The 15,449-nt window shown below is 39.8% G+C and overlaps 1 long non-coding RNA gene across 1 annotated transcript; it reads right to left on the bottom strand.

Moving 5' to 3' along the window:
* Positions 1-726: 726 nt before the first annotated feature.
* On the bottom strand, positions 727-3,207 carry LOC117813092. The gene is made up of 2 exons (XR_004631320.1): positions 3,118-3,207; positions 727-1,180 (listed from the first exon to the last, which is right to left on the bottom strand). It is a non-coding gene; the product is annotated as an uncharacterized LOC117813092 (long non-coding RNA).
* Positions 3,208-15,449: the final 12,242 nt, after the last annotated feature.

The following is a 15,449-nucleotide window of genomic DNA, read 5'->3' on the forward strand; positions in this document are numbered from 1 at the left end:
CCATTTCTGTGCCGCACATTAATACTGCAGGTCGTTTTGCACCCAGCAAGCACATTTTTTGTGAAAAATGAAACCTTTTTTTCTGCCTGAGGGGGTGAAGTTGTCAGTTATCCAGGCGTGTGCCGACCGTATCATTTAATTTATTTCTTCTCTTGTGGTTTGACGGAGCTTGAGTTGCAGGTTTTATTGAAAAATTGATGGTTTTACATATCATAAAGTGTCTTTTTCTCTTCCTTGTGTTGTGTCAGGATGTTTTGAAGTAATTTGACTCACTGCAGACACACAGGCACAAAATGCAACAAAGGGAGCCACTTGAGTGGTTTCACCTCACAAGACAGCAGAGGAAGAGCAATAACAAGCTAAAGCATTTAGCTCTGTGGATGAAATGAGCTCCAGCGAGCAGATTCGGTAATGTTTAACCTGCCCTGTGGACTAGGATGACATGCCAACAGGAAGCTTCAAATTGTGAAAAAGTGTCCATACAGACAAGAGACTCCTGAAACCCCCCCCACACAACATTGCACCCGAGGGTGGTTCCTTACTTCTTGTGTCACGAAGAGGTTTTTGTGTCTGTTTTCATCGCTTAAACTGGGTCATCTCGTCACTTTCAAGACAGCAGAACTGCAACGTCGAAAATATGTCAAACTCCAATATTTAACCTAATTGAAACATTAAATTCTAACTTTTCATTTGTTTCTGTCAGTAAGAAAAGAAGACTCACTCTGGTTTGCTTTCTCATTGTAACTTTACTGCTGCACATCTGTAACTTTGACTGACTTTGACTCTTGAAGCACCTGTGAGGAATTTTCTGTTTGTCTGTGAAGGTCATCCAGGTCATTGCAATGTATACCTTGAAAAGGCAACTGGACACATCCTGAAGACCTTTCACCTCTTCTCCGAAAGGCTTCTTGGTATGCCAAATTTCACGATCTAAAAGAAAGAATCGTCATTCACACTTTAACGTCTGATGACGCTCGTCGGAAAGAGCTTCACATCTCCATGTGTGCTCTTGCCTTAAAGAACTACGAATGATCAGATTTCAGATAATAAGTCGATTAACTTTTTATATTTTGATTCTAGTTGGAAACAGTTGTAGCTTGTTGATGCAACATAGATGTAGGCCTTTTTTAACAGCATCCCAAGGTCTGGAATCCAGTTTGTGACGTTAACTCAGTAGGACCTAAAAGTGAGACACAGACAGGGTTAAAAGGTGGTAAATGCAGATTTATTGCACAGGTTGCCAGGGACTTTAGAAAACAGAAATCTTCCAGATGTTGGTGAGTTACTGAATGTTAGAGGAGGAGCTGAGGGTTTCATAGAAGGCACTGTGGACACTAGAGAATACCTCTAGAAGCTTTCGACAGAGAGAGCCTTGTGCCATTGAGAAGCAGGTACAAACCGGCAGCTTGCAGGAGCCAGAGCTGGAACTTAAGAGCAGCTGCTGACTGCCAACTATGTGAAGACCAGCACCTGTCACTGCAGCAGTGGAACAAAAACACAAATACCTCCACAGAAAAACCTCAAACCAACCCTAAACAAAAAACAGACTCAGAACACACTAGACAATAAAAATGAATACTTCACAATAACTACAAGAGTCCTTACCATGACAACAGTTCTTGATATGACCAGCTCTTAGTGTGACTTGACTGACGTCTGTTAGCCTACCAGTATTATGAACTCTTATCTGTGTCTTTCTTTCTCTTTGTTTTTATCCTTCTATGGTCAATAGGTATTCTTCTACAATATTTGTGCATGTCAGAACTTTTTAAAAACATGCTAACACACTAAAACACAGATGCTGCAACCAAGATGTGAGGGTGCTCATTATTAGTTAAATTAATAATTACACATACTGCATAACATCCCCACAGTGCTGAAGAGGGAGATAGACCAATAGAATTGAATATGAGCATGAGTGCAGACATGCTTTAAGTATTACACTTTACATTTCAGATATAATTAAAGAGGCTTCACGTGTAACTGATGCACTCCTTAGAAAACCTTTCACTTTCCTTCCTCTGAGGCATTTTTCACAGCATCTTTTCTGACACACTGATTTTGAGGGGTAATGCTGTAATTGCAGTAAAACATGACAGTTGCCAATTTCTTCCATGGAATACAGTGTTCCTTATAGAGATATCTCAGTGCTGATGAGGGCCTGAGGCAGTATGAAAATTAGGCAGAGGTGACCATCTTCTAACTTTTGATGCAGAAAAAATCCTGTCATATCACATCAATCTACAGAAAATAGTCCTGCACATTCCCCCTCTGCCTGTTGACACTGTGGTAAAAAACATTAGTGTCTGTCTCAGGCTGGTCTTGAGAGTGGGGAAATAATGACAGTTGAGAGCAGTCTGAGGAGCTACTGGACCCCAACCATCTCTGATAAGGAAAAGTGGCGCAACATCCTGTCCTGCAATCAAGGCAATGGCAGCAGAGTTGGTGAGAGCATCTCTAAGCTGCTGATCTCTACAAAGTCACTTAAATCAAGTGGTAGTGATAATAGCAGGTGTGTCATATGCAGAGCTCAGAGAAGGAGCGCTGGGTGAGTACAGGAATGTAAACATCAATATTCCTGCAAAAGTCCTGTTCCCCTTGTTGAATGTTACCGTCTATGGAAATGTTCACTTTAATGTAAATTATAATAAACAAGCAGACTTAACTTGACTTACTGTGAATTGAAATGTTCAGTTTTGTGTGTCCTATGTCTAATAATTTATCTTTAAATCACTGAAAAAGTGTTGCATTTGATATTGACATTAATAGTTCTGATTTTAAGTGCATTATAAGAATATTTGATATATTTTGCACTGTTTTGGTCTCATCAGTGCTCATTATGTTATGTCTCATAATTACCTTGGCTAATATTAAAACATGAACGATGCACAACAGTACTGGATTAATCATTGATTTATCTGTGTGTCAATCAATCAATGGCTTGTTGTCAAGGCTGCTGCGAGTCAGAAGCTGTCAGTATGTTAACGCTATAACTGTCATGCTGCAGAGAAACTGTGCCTCTGTAAAGAGGTTCAAGAGGCTTACTCCATCCTTCAAGAGGCAACCAAAATACCGTGTATGAGCTCATACAAGTGTGGGTGCATGATAGTACTGTACCTTAAGTTGAGTAACACATGATGACTGTACAGCTGACTGCAAGTTTATGTAATTCCCCAAAGTGGCCGCATCCGAGAGGCTGAAAGGAGAGTGTGTAACTGTGTTACTTAGATGCCCGTTACTACAGCCGTCATCCAGCAGATCGCTGAGGAGGTCACCATAGGGGCTACATACAGTTGTTATTTAACTGAGATGGATGAACTACTGAACTACAGCATGGTGTCAAAATCAGTACCAGAAATACTTCAATCATCCCTGGGGGGATATTTGGGTGTAGCAGTTTCTCTGATGAAGCAAATAAGCATGAAGATACAAGGTACGAGCATGAAGGTATAAAGAAGAAACTATAAAATATGTTGATTAAATGTACAAAAAACCAATAACTGTGCATTATATAGAAATGAAAGAAACATTTTGAGTGAAATACAAAAATCTAGCAATATGTCCTACACTGAAATATGTACAAATATATGCATCCACATATTCAATGTTTGTACAATCAGTATTTTCAAGTAAGTGGCCCTGAAGTGAAAAACATTATATATAAGAAAACACAACAAAGACATAAAAAACACAACAACAAGAAAGAAAACACAACAACAAATCAGAAACTTTTACTTCTGGACAGTACGTTTGTCACCTCAGCAATGATCCTGTCACAGTAGATACCTTTTCAGTAAGAAGTTAGTGTCTCTTTTCTGCTGCTATGTTTTCTGATTTGTGGTTATTTGAACTTCAGGGTCACCATAGTTTTTCCAAAAATTTGCTTTGAAAGGGATGGCCGTCTTAAGATCAAATACCCATAGCTTATTTTACGTTCTGTCTGACACATGCCCGTTTACGTTTGTAAAAATCTATTGGCTCCAAAGGTCACAGTGAATAGTTCATACTATTTCAGTAATCTGAACAGTCTGTAGGAAAACATTTCAATTCTTGTAGATTTCTCCAAACATTTACTTTGTTCTTTTTTTTAATTTAATTTAATTTTTCACATTTGCAGTGAGCAGTGTTGCCAACACCTGGCATTAAACATAGATTAGCTGTGTATAGACATATAGATATGTATATACATATTCATACAGGTAAACTAACGAAAAAAACAAACAAAAAAAAATCACAAAAAAATAAAAAAAATAAAATAAAATAAAAAACAACAAAACAAAAACAGACAAACAGGAAAAGAAAACAAACAAACTGAAACAAGACACTTCAGCTGTAAAGGTACAACAGGGTACATAATTTACTTGTATTAGATTTAAAGGAGGTCAGGAAAACACAGGTCAGTTAGGAAACGGGGACATTTACATTCTATCACAGGTCTGGAAAAAAAAAAAAAAAAAAAAACGCCTCACAGACATATGTTGCTTTAAGTTGCCGGGAATGACAGTTTCTCTACATATTCAATAAATGGCATCCACGTACGGTTATATCTACCAAGTGAACCCTTCAACATAAATCTTAACTTTTCTATTTGAAGGCACATCATGACTTCATTGATCCACTGTATGAAGGAGGGAGGACCAGCAGCTTTCCATTTGATAAGGATTAGTCTCCGTGCTATCAGTGATGTAAACGCAATTACATTAGAATATTCGGAGGTTATTCCCTGCCTGTTTGCCGGAACACCAAACAGTACTATAAAGGGTTCCGGGTATATTGGTCTCTTGCAGATGTCTGAATATACTTTGAAAATAGACGTCCACAAGTTGCTCAGTGTGTTGCACGACCAGAACATGTGGCTCATTGTCGCAGGAGATTGTTTGCATCTAGGACAGCTATCGTCAGAAATTGAAAAGATTCTTGACAATTTAGCTTTCGTGTAATATAGACGGTGAAAGAGCTTAAACTGCAATAAGCAGTGGTGAATGCAGATGGAGGAGGAGTAAATGCGACTGATGCTGACATTCCAGATGTCGTCGGGTATAGTCATCATAAGGTCTACTTTGTTCTTTAAAGGAGGGATAATTCTCTCCTCTCCTCTCCTCTCCTCTCCTCTCCTCTCCTCTCCTCTCCTCTCCTCTCCTCTCCTCTCCTCTCCTCTCCTCTCCTCTCCTCTCCTCTCCTCTCCTCTCCTCTCCTCTCCTCTCCTCTCTCCTCTCCGGCAGTTAAGGTATCCTCTACCGTTACTCATCGCTTTGTATCTCAACCCTTTGGCATAATTCAAATGTGTGTCTCCTCCGTGTCTCCTGAGTCAACCAGAGGAGTCAACTCAACCTTAAAGTTTTTTGTTTGTTTGAAGTGAGCGGTTAAAAAGACAAGAAAAGTCCATCTCTTTATGAAAATGCAGACTGCCCACTGAAATATGTATCTCCCCTTACTGTTGATAGATGAGGTATTTTAGTGTGCCGTCACTCCCCCCTCTGGCCTCAGGTGTTTGATCTGGGTCACTGCCTCTGTGTGTGGCTCAGTTTTTCTGCTCACACAGCCAAGACATTTGTTTGACCAGCAAACTGAGCACAGAGACTGAACTGACCAACTCTGAGCTACAAGGTCACATCTCTGCCTCAGAGCTACCCTTCCTATAATCAATCAAATTAACCATCGAGTGCAGCCCGCTGGCCTGACATTTTACAGATTCCTCATGTCGTCTTTGTCCCCATCACTGAGAAGAAGACAAGCCTAATGAAATAAAAACTTTGGATCTGTCCCATCTGTGGATTTGCTCATTTGCCAATTTGAGAATGATGAAGGCTTTGGCTATTTCAGGGTCCTTATCAGAGGCTGAAGCACTCACACGGACCTCCAGCCTCTGTGAGGGGCCATGGGAGGCAGGCAGAGTGCAATCAGAGTGACCACGTGGGAGGAGACGGGCGAAGGATGGGGACAAGGGTATCTAGGCAGGGTATTTATATCCCTCATGTCTCACGTCTTACTAAGTGATAGACAGGCGAACTGAGAGCTTGTGTCACACAAAATTCTCCATGGCAGCATCTCGCCCCTTTTAAGAAGAAAACTGGAAAATAATCTGCAGCAGAGAGGCGAGTCGTGGATTTGTATGGGTTAATAATAGTTTTCTCTGCAGTCTCGGTAATTCCCACTCAGGCCTGTAATGTCAGGCTCCAGGGGATCAAAAGCCTGGGCCGGGAAAATAAATAGAAAGTACAGAATAAATTCAGATCAGAGGCAGAGGATTCTTTCTCTCAGGGGGACACAATATGTCTCAAGTAATCATTTCGTATGCTTTGAAAATCTGTCACAGAAACATCAAGAGTGATTCTGAAATGCAGTTATCATACAGTAGCTTAACTACTGTATTTATACTGCCGCCACCCTAAGGCTAAACCCTGATCCAGAGGGGGTGAAGACGAGTTAGGGCTAAAATTAGATCTGCAAAACGAGTGTGAAGCAGGAGACCTTAAGACAACAACAGGCCTGCATTGTGTAAAGGTTATTTTCATGCTGGATTGAAGCTACACCCACAAACAAGAGCGCATCAGGCTAATTAGGGCTTGAAATGTACACTGCAAATCAAACATGGTAGAGTTCATTCTGATTTATCTTCTAGGAATGATCCTGGATAATCACGGGAGATCATTTACAGGCCTTCTTACATTCAATTTGACTAAGCATTCTTTAATTTGAATTTATTTTATGTGATAGGGATAATGTAATAGAGCTGATGGGATAAACGGGAATCACATCAGTTTCATGCTCTGTAGCAAGAAGGACAAAAGTTAAGAGTTTAGAACTGTTTGTAGGTTTCAGCTCTTGCACGTCCAGTGCTTGAACCATAACATTATAAAAATGCAAAATGTAGCATTATAAAAGCAATTAATACGACAAATATGATGATACAATAAAACAAAATATATAAACCATATTAAAACAAAACTATTATACCACTCCAATTATGTTGTGTGAAAAATATATGCTCATTTAATTTTTTTATGGCAGAAATATGTTTCAAAACAGTCAGGACAGCAGAATGTTTATCACTGTTTTGCGTCACCTCTTCTTTTATCAACAGTCTGTAAATATTTGTGATCCCAGGAGACCAGTGTCTGGAGATTGAAGTGTGAAATATTGTCCCATTCTTGCCTGATATAGGATTTCAGCTGCTCAACACTTCAGGGTCTCCTTTGTCGTATTTTTTGAATGGGTGAAAAGTCAGGACTGAAGGTCCAGTTTAGTACCTGGACCGTGCAAGAGAGCCACGTTGTTGCTATATTTCCACTCAGTCCATCTTAAATGAGCTTGGGCCCAGAGAGGTCACCTAGGTTTGTGGATCATGTTTATATTTGGTTTCCTCTTTGCATGGTAGAGTTTTAATCTACATGATATCAGTGGGGAGATGTTCCCCAAGGTGTTTCTGTTTTAACATTACACAACTTTTCAGTGTTATGTGGTCACTGTCCAAATTTTTTAACACTGTGTTGCTGTCAACACATTTTAAAAAGAGCATATATTTTTCATGTAACAATAAGAATTTTGAGTTTTAATATTTTATGTGTTGTCTTTGCACTTTTTAAAAAGTAGATACAGGGTTTAAGTGATTTGTAAAGCATCAAAATCTGATTTTAACATTTTACACAGTGTCCCAAAGTCATTACAAAGTTGCATATTGCTTTAACAGCTTGATCTTAAAGATTGTATCCTGTCTTCTCTCCCGGCTTTGCAGATAAAATCTGCTCCAAAAAAAGGTCCTCTTCTAAAACACGATTTGAGTGTTTCATAATAATCCAAGGACATTTTCTATAAATGTTCATCCCCTACGTCATCATAGAAGGAACAGTAACTCACATAAACTATGTCCTCCTCTGGAGTGACGTTAAACCTGCTGCCCTCTAAAGCCAACGGTAATGTTCCTGAATGTAACTTTGTGCAGAGGGATCTTTGTCTTTTGATTCTAATATACTTAACATAGGGTTTTACACTGTAACTATTCTTTATCAGACAATAACATAGTTGGTTTACGTTATATATCAACAGGCCATTTTTCTCTGCACCAGATAAACACTTTACTCTTAACCTGCTAATTTATCACAGAGTAACCTATTCCACTGTGCAGTTTTCATGTTGTGTTGATTCTGGTGACCACTTTGGACAAATGTTTATACAGGATGAAGACCGCATTTCACATGAGCACCATCACCCAACGAGGTAAAAATGTCCCTTCCCAAAGCATGTACAGTATCTGTTGTGGAAGCTCATGAATGATTTATCTCCTTATCTTCTTATTTATCCTACTTTTCATTGTTAAAAGGCAACTTACATCAGGATGCAGAGTGCTGAGGTAATGTATATGGTCTTGCAGTTATGTAAAACTATTAACTGTAACATGACTGGTGCTGTCAAACAATTAATTAATTTTAAATTGCGATTCATCACATGATTGTCAATAGCGAATAGACTAATTAATTTCAAATCATTCACACATGTTTTATCTCTTCTAAAGGTACCTTAAAGGAACATTGTTCAAAATACATACACTCTTATCAACATGAGGAGTGGAAAATGATGCTTTGTTTTATCTTCATTTGAATATTTGCTTTGAAAAATCTTGGCATCAATAGTTTGATGATGTATTTTAGACTTGTAAGAGTTCATGTTAGGAAGTTAAACATCGTAATTCATCAATGTCATATTGATGGTAAAAACAAAGCTACCCATTTAGTAGGCTTACTAGCCTCTATCCTGACAATATTAACACTCAATATTAGAACTATGACTTAATATTCCAATATTTATTTTTATTTTTGGGAATTGGGAACAAAGTTTGGGTGACCACTGCTGTTTTGAGTGGAGGAGGTGTAGGAGTAGGAGGAGGAGGAGGAGGAGGAGGAGGACGAGGAGGAGGACGAGGAGGAGGAGGATGACTTTCCCACAGCAGCAGCAGCAGCAGCAGACAGAGTTAGTTCAACCTGAAGACAGTTGAAGGTTTTGCCTTTAGCCAAACTTTGGACCTCTTTATACAATCAACCACCCTCTCAAGCAACTAAACAACAGAATTCATCTTTGTGAAGTTCAAATCCTGTTAGCTGAAATTAAATTGCATTCAAAAACTTTGTCAGACAAATGATGCATGTTTGTACATCAGTGATTTGATTTCACACACATAGACAAACTCAAGATATAATGTTACATCTTGGGACCAAAAAGACTAGACAGCAGGATGACAGGCTCAAACTTTACTGATTTTAGAATGTTGTGAACTGTGGAACCAGTTCCTTTATAGAACTGTGTTTCCATTTCTGCTCAAGGTGGTTTGTTTCTTCTTGCCCTCCATAACATCACTGCTGCACTGCTTTCTGATTTCTTGCAGAGACATCCCTGAACATAACAATGACAAAACTAAATAAACTCTGATCTATTACTGTTATGTAGCTTTGAAAAAGTGAGCAGACGTACCAGTCTAATGTTAATGTTACTCATCACAGTCCCAGTGTTATGATGTGTGCTCTGGTTGCTCTTTTACCTTGCTAAGCCATGGTTGTAGAATTTCTCTGTCTGAAACAATACTTCAACAGAAAACAAATGTCTGTTTGATCATTCTGCTCTAGTATCAGCCATGAGAACAAAATGTTATGTTAAAAGAAAATTATCTTAAGAAAGAAAACTCCTCCTGCTCAATAACTTCTCTCTGACAAACTTTACCAGCAGAGCTCTAAACAGAGACACTTCAGAGGGAGGGAGGAATATCTACTCAGCTTTTAAAATGACAAATTCAACCTGAACAAAGAAACTAAAAATCAGTACAAAAAATAACCAGTCTGATCACTGATAATCTCATTTCACTGTGTAGGTCATGAAGAGACAGCAGCAGAAGAGAAAGACTATTTCAAATTCAGTTAAACAGGGCCTTTAAAATTCATAGTCACTAAAGCAGGGTTCTAAAAACAGCCTTTCAGAGCTCCACATGTGTTAGAGTGTAATCTGGTTTCATGGCAAACAAAAGGAAAATATGAATAAATCAAAAAGACAAACAGGGCTTCCGTGTGAGAGGAGGCTTTCCCGCTTTTGTTTTCCTGTCCAAATAAAACCCAAAACCCAAATATGAATAAATAGCTGCTGGTGAAAAAGTGCCCAGTTTACACCGTGAGATAAAAGGTGAGATCAATAAATCATGACACGGCGGTGTTTACATGTATAATACTGAAGCGCTGCTGCTCGCTTCAGTGCACACAGGCAGTCACGCATTCTCACACACACACACACACACACACACACACACACACACACACACACACACACACACACACACACTAAAACAAACAAGCAGGCAGATCGAGAGTAAGGGCCTCTGTCATGAGAGAAAAGGTGCCAGATGGCTCTGTGTGAGGTGGTCAACGAGGATGAGGAGAGTGAAGCCCCCTTTAGTGAGCTTACGTGAGATCATCCATGCGCACACACATTTAGCCTTGCACACTAGACAAGTCATTAGCACAGAGGAAGAGGAGGGAGTGTGTGAGAGTGAGGCACAGCTGCCTTTTCAGGAAATGCTGAGTGGCTCAATTCAAGTCTTGAATAAGCTTTTTAATTTCTGAAACCTGAAGACAGTGTGAGAGTGTAAGAACTGCAGACAACACTGGCTTCAGCACTTGAAACTTGATCAAATTAATTAAATATAATCATGGATATCTTACTTTTTTTCAAGTCATATTTTTGGGCGTTTTTGCTTTTATTGATAGGACAGCCGAAGAGAGAGAGGAAATGTGGGAGCAGAGAGTGGCAGTGATTCCTGGTATGACATAAGATGTGGACGCAATGAAAGTGACATCACCCATTGGTTTTTGAGCCCCTCTTTGGAAGCCTTGAGCTTTGCATACTTGGCTTATGATCTATTTTACTGGGACCATAATTTACAACATGAACGTCATGCTATTAGGGAAGACTCAAACTAGAGATTGAGACCTTATAATCTGTAACCGAGGAATTTTCAGTCTTCATTATGGGACTGTTGAGCTTAGGAATTGATAAAGCTTAAGTTGCACATGATGTTTGTGATTGCACACACAGCACATTAAATTAATAGGTGGTACAATTAAATAAACTTACATGATTGATATAATGATGAGGCCAAGAAGTACTTTTGGAAATACTTTCTTAGTTCTGTTTTTGTTAGATATGTTTGTGTGTGTGTGTGTGTGTGTGTGTGTGTGTGTGTGTGTGTGTGTGTGTGTGTGTGTGTGTGTGTGTGTGTGTGTGTGTGTGTGTGTGTGTGTGTGTGTGTTTCCAACAGGGTGAGACAAACCCCTTTGGATTCCAGTTCACATAACCACCCGCTTACAACACATTGGCTGTTTTCAAAACGGCCTGCTACCTTCTACCTACGAATGTAGTAGGCAGTAGGTACTGCTACAAATTTAGTATGTAGCAGCCTGTTCTGTTCGATCTGTATGCCGTATGCAGGGTCAGATTTTCCAGTATTAGTAAGACATCCGGGTAGTTTTGGGGTTCTGCAGATTTTAGGCTTACTCACATACTACTTACTACATGCTGAATTTTGGCCAAATCAGTACGTATTGCTAGTATAGTAGGTGGTTTCGAAAACGGCACATTATCTCCTGACGCGTCGCTTTGTTTCACCAGCTTTAGTGGCCAGCTAGGTAGGTGGGTGGGAAAAAATGGCGACATGGAAAAGAAAGTCACATCCAGTTGGGGTTTATCATAAACTACTTGGTACAACATCAGATTTGAAAAGAACTGTTATCAGTCGGATGAATCTTCATCCTTATTGTTGATCTCTTCTTGGGCAAAATACTCTGAACACGGGCAGAGGGAGGTGAAGAGAGAATCTGTAACCATAAATGGTAAAAAAAAAAAACGTTCACAACGTCCAACAACTGACAACAATTTGACTAGACTAAATCAAAATAACCGGCTGGTACAGGTACAGAGAGCTTGTGTGTTGGACCACAGACAGCTAACCACTCTGATATCTTTAGCTTAATGTCCATCAATAATGTCTTTAGCTTTTTCTCTGTCCACTTTTCATTTTCTCCCTTTTTCAGTCATTGTTCCTCCCTTTCATCTGTTTTCACCTCTGACATCATTCGTGCTGCAGAAGATGCAACACTGAGGTAAGGGCTACCTAGCTAGCTGGCACTCAAGTCTTCTTTTGCTCCAGCTGCTTCTTCTTCATCTGTCCTTCATTTTACAGCAGGCAGCAAAGAGCGTTAAAAACCTATTAGTTATACAGTGTTACCGTATGCTCATTTGTATCTCAATATCAACATTTAGACGGTTATTGTCCATACTAGTTATAAGGACAGCCCTAGCCTGAGTTAAGCAGAAGAAAAACTCAACTTATATCCTTAAGATCAAGTTAAGTTAGCTAACCGGTTTTGCTTTTGGTTAGTTTTTTTGGCTTCACTGATATATAACTGAATGTCATCAGCATAACACTGAGACTTTATGGAGTGTGTCCTGACATTACATCACCTGAAGGCTGTATAAGTTGAAAAGAAGACAGTTCCAACAAAGTTTATTGTCACCTCTCAGGTAAAGCTTCATTGTATGCAGCATCCCTGTTGGCTCGCCACACTTAACAGGTACCTTGTCAAACCCTACATACACCTCCTTCAATCAGTGTATGTATAAAACACTGCAGGAACCCATTTCCATGGCAACCTGTACAGGGAATTGAATTTGCCACATGTGTAAGTGTATGGACAGATTGAAAGTGATGAATATTTTACTCACCATTTCAGTGAATGCACTCGCAGTGTCACGAACAAGCTATGAGTGTTCACAACACGCAGAGTCCACATTAGTCAAACGTGTGTTTTAAGCAGAGTGCTGTAGTTATTTCATCCAAACAGTGAGAGTCGGCAAGCGGCCTCATTATTCTTACAGTGACTGAGTCAGACATCAGGTAATGATGAGCTGCTGCTGGGGCTGCTGCTGCTGCTGCTGTTCTCCTCAGGCTGCAACAGACCACATTACAGTGGGAGCCGGTGAGAAAATGGAAACTTCTGGAAGGCCTCTGGATAAATAGATTTCTCTGACAGAAACCAGAGGTGGAGACAGTGGTCTAAAAATAACCTGGACAAGTTGAAGAACTCTGCTGAAGTTAACCCACTTTCTCTCCTCAACAGCTTTTAATTTTGTTGTTTAAACATAACAATAAACATTTAAAAGCAATGTGTTCAAAAATAAAAGAGTACAGTTTTAAAAGTGGCCAAACACAGTAAACTAAACATTCCTATATACAGCATGGAGCACATTGATGTTGAAAGCATCTGAGAGATTTTCCCAAATAAGTATGACATCTAAGTATTTTTGGCATACTGCAGATTTCACTCTTGTTTACACACTACATTTAGTTCGAATCAGTACGTACTTCTAGTATAATAGCTGGTTTCGAAAAAAGCCAACATTTAGTATCTTTAGTATTGCATTGCATTGTTGTATAGGTCTTACACTTCTGTCAACAAAAGCTTGGCAATATTTTTCCTCTGTTTCCATCTGGCTTAACGTAATAGCAGCGTCAGGGAAAACCTGAACACATGTTACACAAAATAAGGCGGGTACACACTACAGGATAATCGGGCTGATTTTTGTCCCAATCTCCCCCTTACGATCAAAGCCAGCAGAGGCCCGATTGTCGGATGTTTGCAAACGACATCGTGTCTGATTTTCCTGTGGTGTGGGTTGTGTTAAGAGTGATTCTGTCTGGTCGGAGCCGCTTGGAAGGTCTTAGAAGGAGAGATCGTAAATAATGAATATGTTTAATATTTGCGACTAGAAATCCTGTAGTGTGTGGGATGCTCCGAGAGGAGCCGAGCACGCACAGTGTGTAATGTCATGTGTATCGGAGCAAAAGCCAATCAAGACGAGAGCTGACTCAGCTGACTGACGTAAGAGGAAGTAAAAACAAACAAGCACATGACGCCGGCGAAAACTCATCACTGTAATGACTACAACTCGCACTGTAATGCATACAGCCCACATTCCCGCCATCTCCATGACTTTTTCCATAATCGTTTTTCTTTTTTTTGTGTTTTCAGAAAGTAAGAGGCCGAAAACAATCACCATTGCCTCTTCCTGTTGGTCCGCCATGTTTGTTTACACCGAAGTCACGTTTTACTCAGCGAGATTTGGAATATTGAGCGTGAAGAACCTGATACTCTGCTGAAGAATCGGTTAGTGTGTGGTGTGCTCTGTAGTGCACACCACACCACACACTATAAGATCAGAAGAGAGAGATCTTGTGCGATCTGTCTTTTGTTGTCATCAAGTGGTCTCTAAATGTGTGAAGGTTTGAAGAATCTTGTAATGTGTGCCAGCCTTAGGTCTGTGGAAAGGAATGGTGGTAAAATCATTAGTGTCAATCTCCGGCTGGTCTTGAGAGTGGGGAATTAATGACAGTTAATGAGCACTGATGAGAGAGCAGCTTGAGGGGCTACTGGATCCCAACCATCTCTGATTGAGAGAGATGGAGACAGCCAGAGCATTTTTTGTTTAGCTGTATGAGTAAACATTTTTAAATCAGTCCTTAGATCAAAATTTCAAATTAACTTGTTTTTGTCTTTAGTTTGTAGCCAAGTAATAAGCAGTGTATAGTGAGCAGGTGGTTATGCAACTTAGAATCCCTTACGTGTGGATCCTGCTCACCACTGGTAGATGTTCGATGATGATCATGATTGAGGAATGGGGAGTCTGTCAGCCTTTTTTGACTTACTTATACCAGGGTTTATCTAAATCCTGATCCTGTGTTGGTCAGCCCCAGTTCACATTTCTATGGTTGTCAGTATAGCTTGTCTTTTATTAGTAATACCAATCCTTGGCTTAGTGTGAGTGCTCCTGAAGGGAGCCCTGTGGGTCCTCCTTTTGAGCATTGGTAATCTGAACTCACACTTTTTTACTCTGTTGTGTTACATCAAAATTAAACATGTGAGATATAACAAATTTTCTTGCCGCTTTAGTTTGCTTGGTGAAATTTTTAATGGCTTTCTAGCTGGAGCTTATTGTAAACAGATATCATAAATTGATCTATGTGACACTCATTTAGTTATTCCTCCTGAGCTTTATAGTTTGTTCTGTGAGCAAACAGGTTGCTTCATTTATTGCTGCACCCAGATTTTTCTCCTGTGACATCATCCGAGTGATCATGTGCTTTGCATGACCTCTAAATCAGCTGTGAGCTTTTCACACACTATTGTTAAAGCAGGACAACAGAAACTCAAGGTTTCATGTGTGCAGGAGACAGATTTCTTCTCATTTAAAAACCATTTGGTCCTGCTGACCGATTGTGATGTATGTCAGTGTCTTAGTCCAGATTTAAAATGTATTATCCTCACAGATTAGTCCAAAACCGTGCCAGTGCTGCCTGCTGGGACAGCTCCAGTGTTTCTGAGGACCTGAGTGAGAACCATTCAGTCTTTTGTTTC

This window comes from Notolabrus celidotus, chromosome 5, assembly GCF_009762535.1.
Source record: "Notolabrus celidotus isolate fNotCel1 chromosome 5, fNotCel1.pri, whole genome shotgun sequence".
NCBI classification, from domain to species: domain Eukaryota; kingdom Metazoa; phylum Chordata; class Actinopteri; order Labriformes; family Labridae; genus Notolabrus; species Notolabrus celidotus.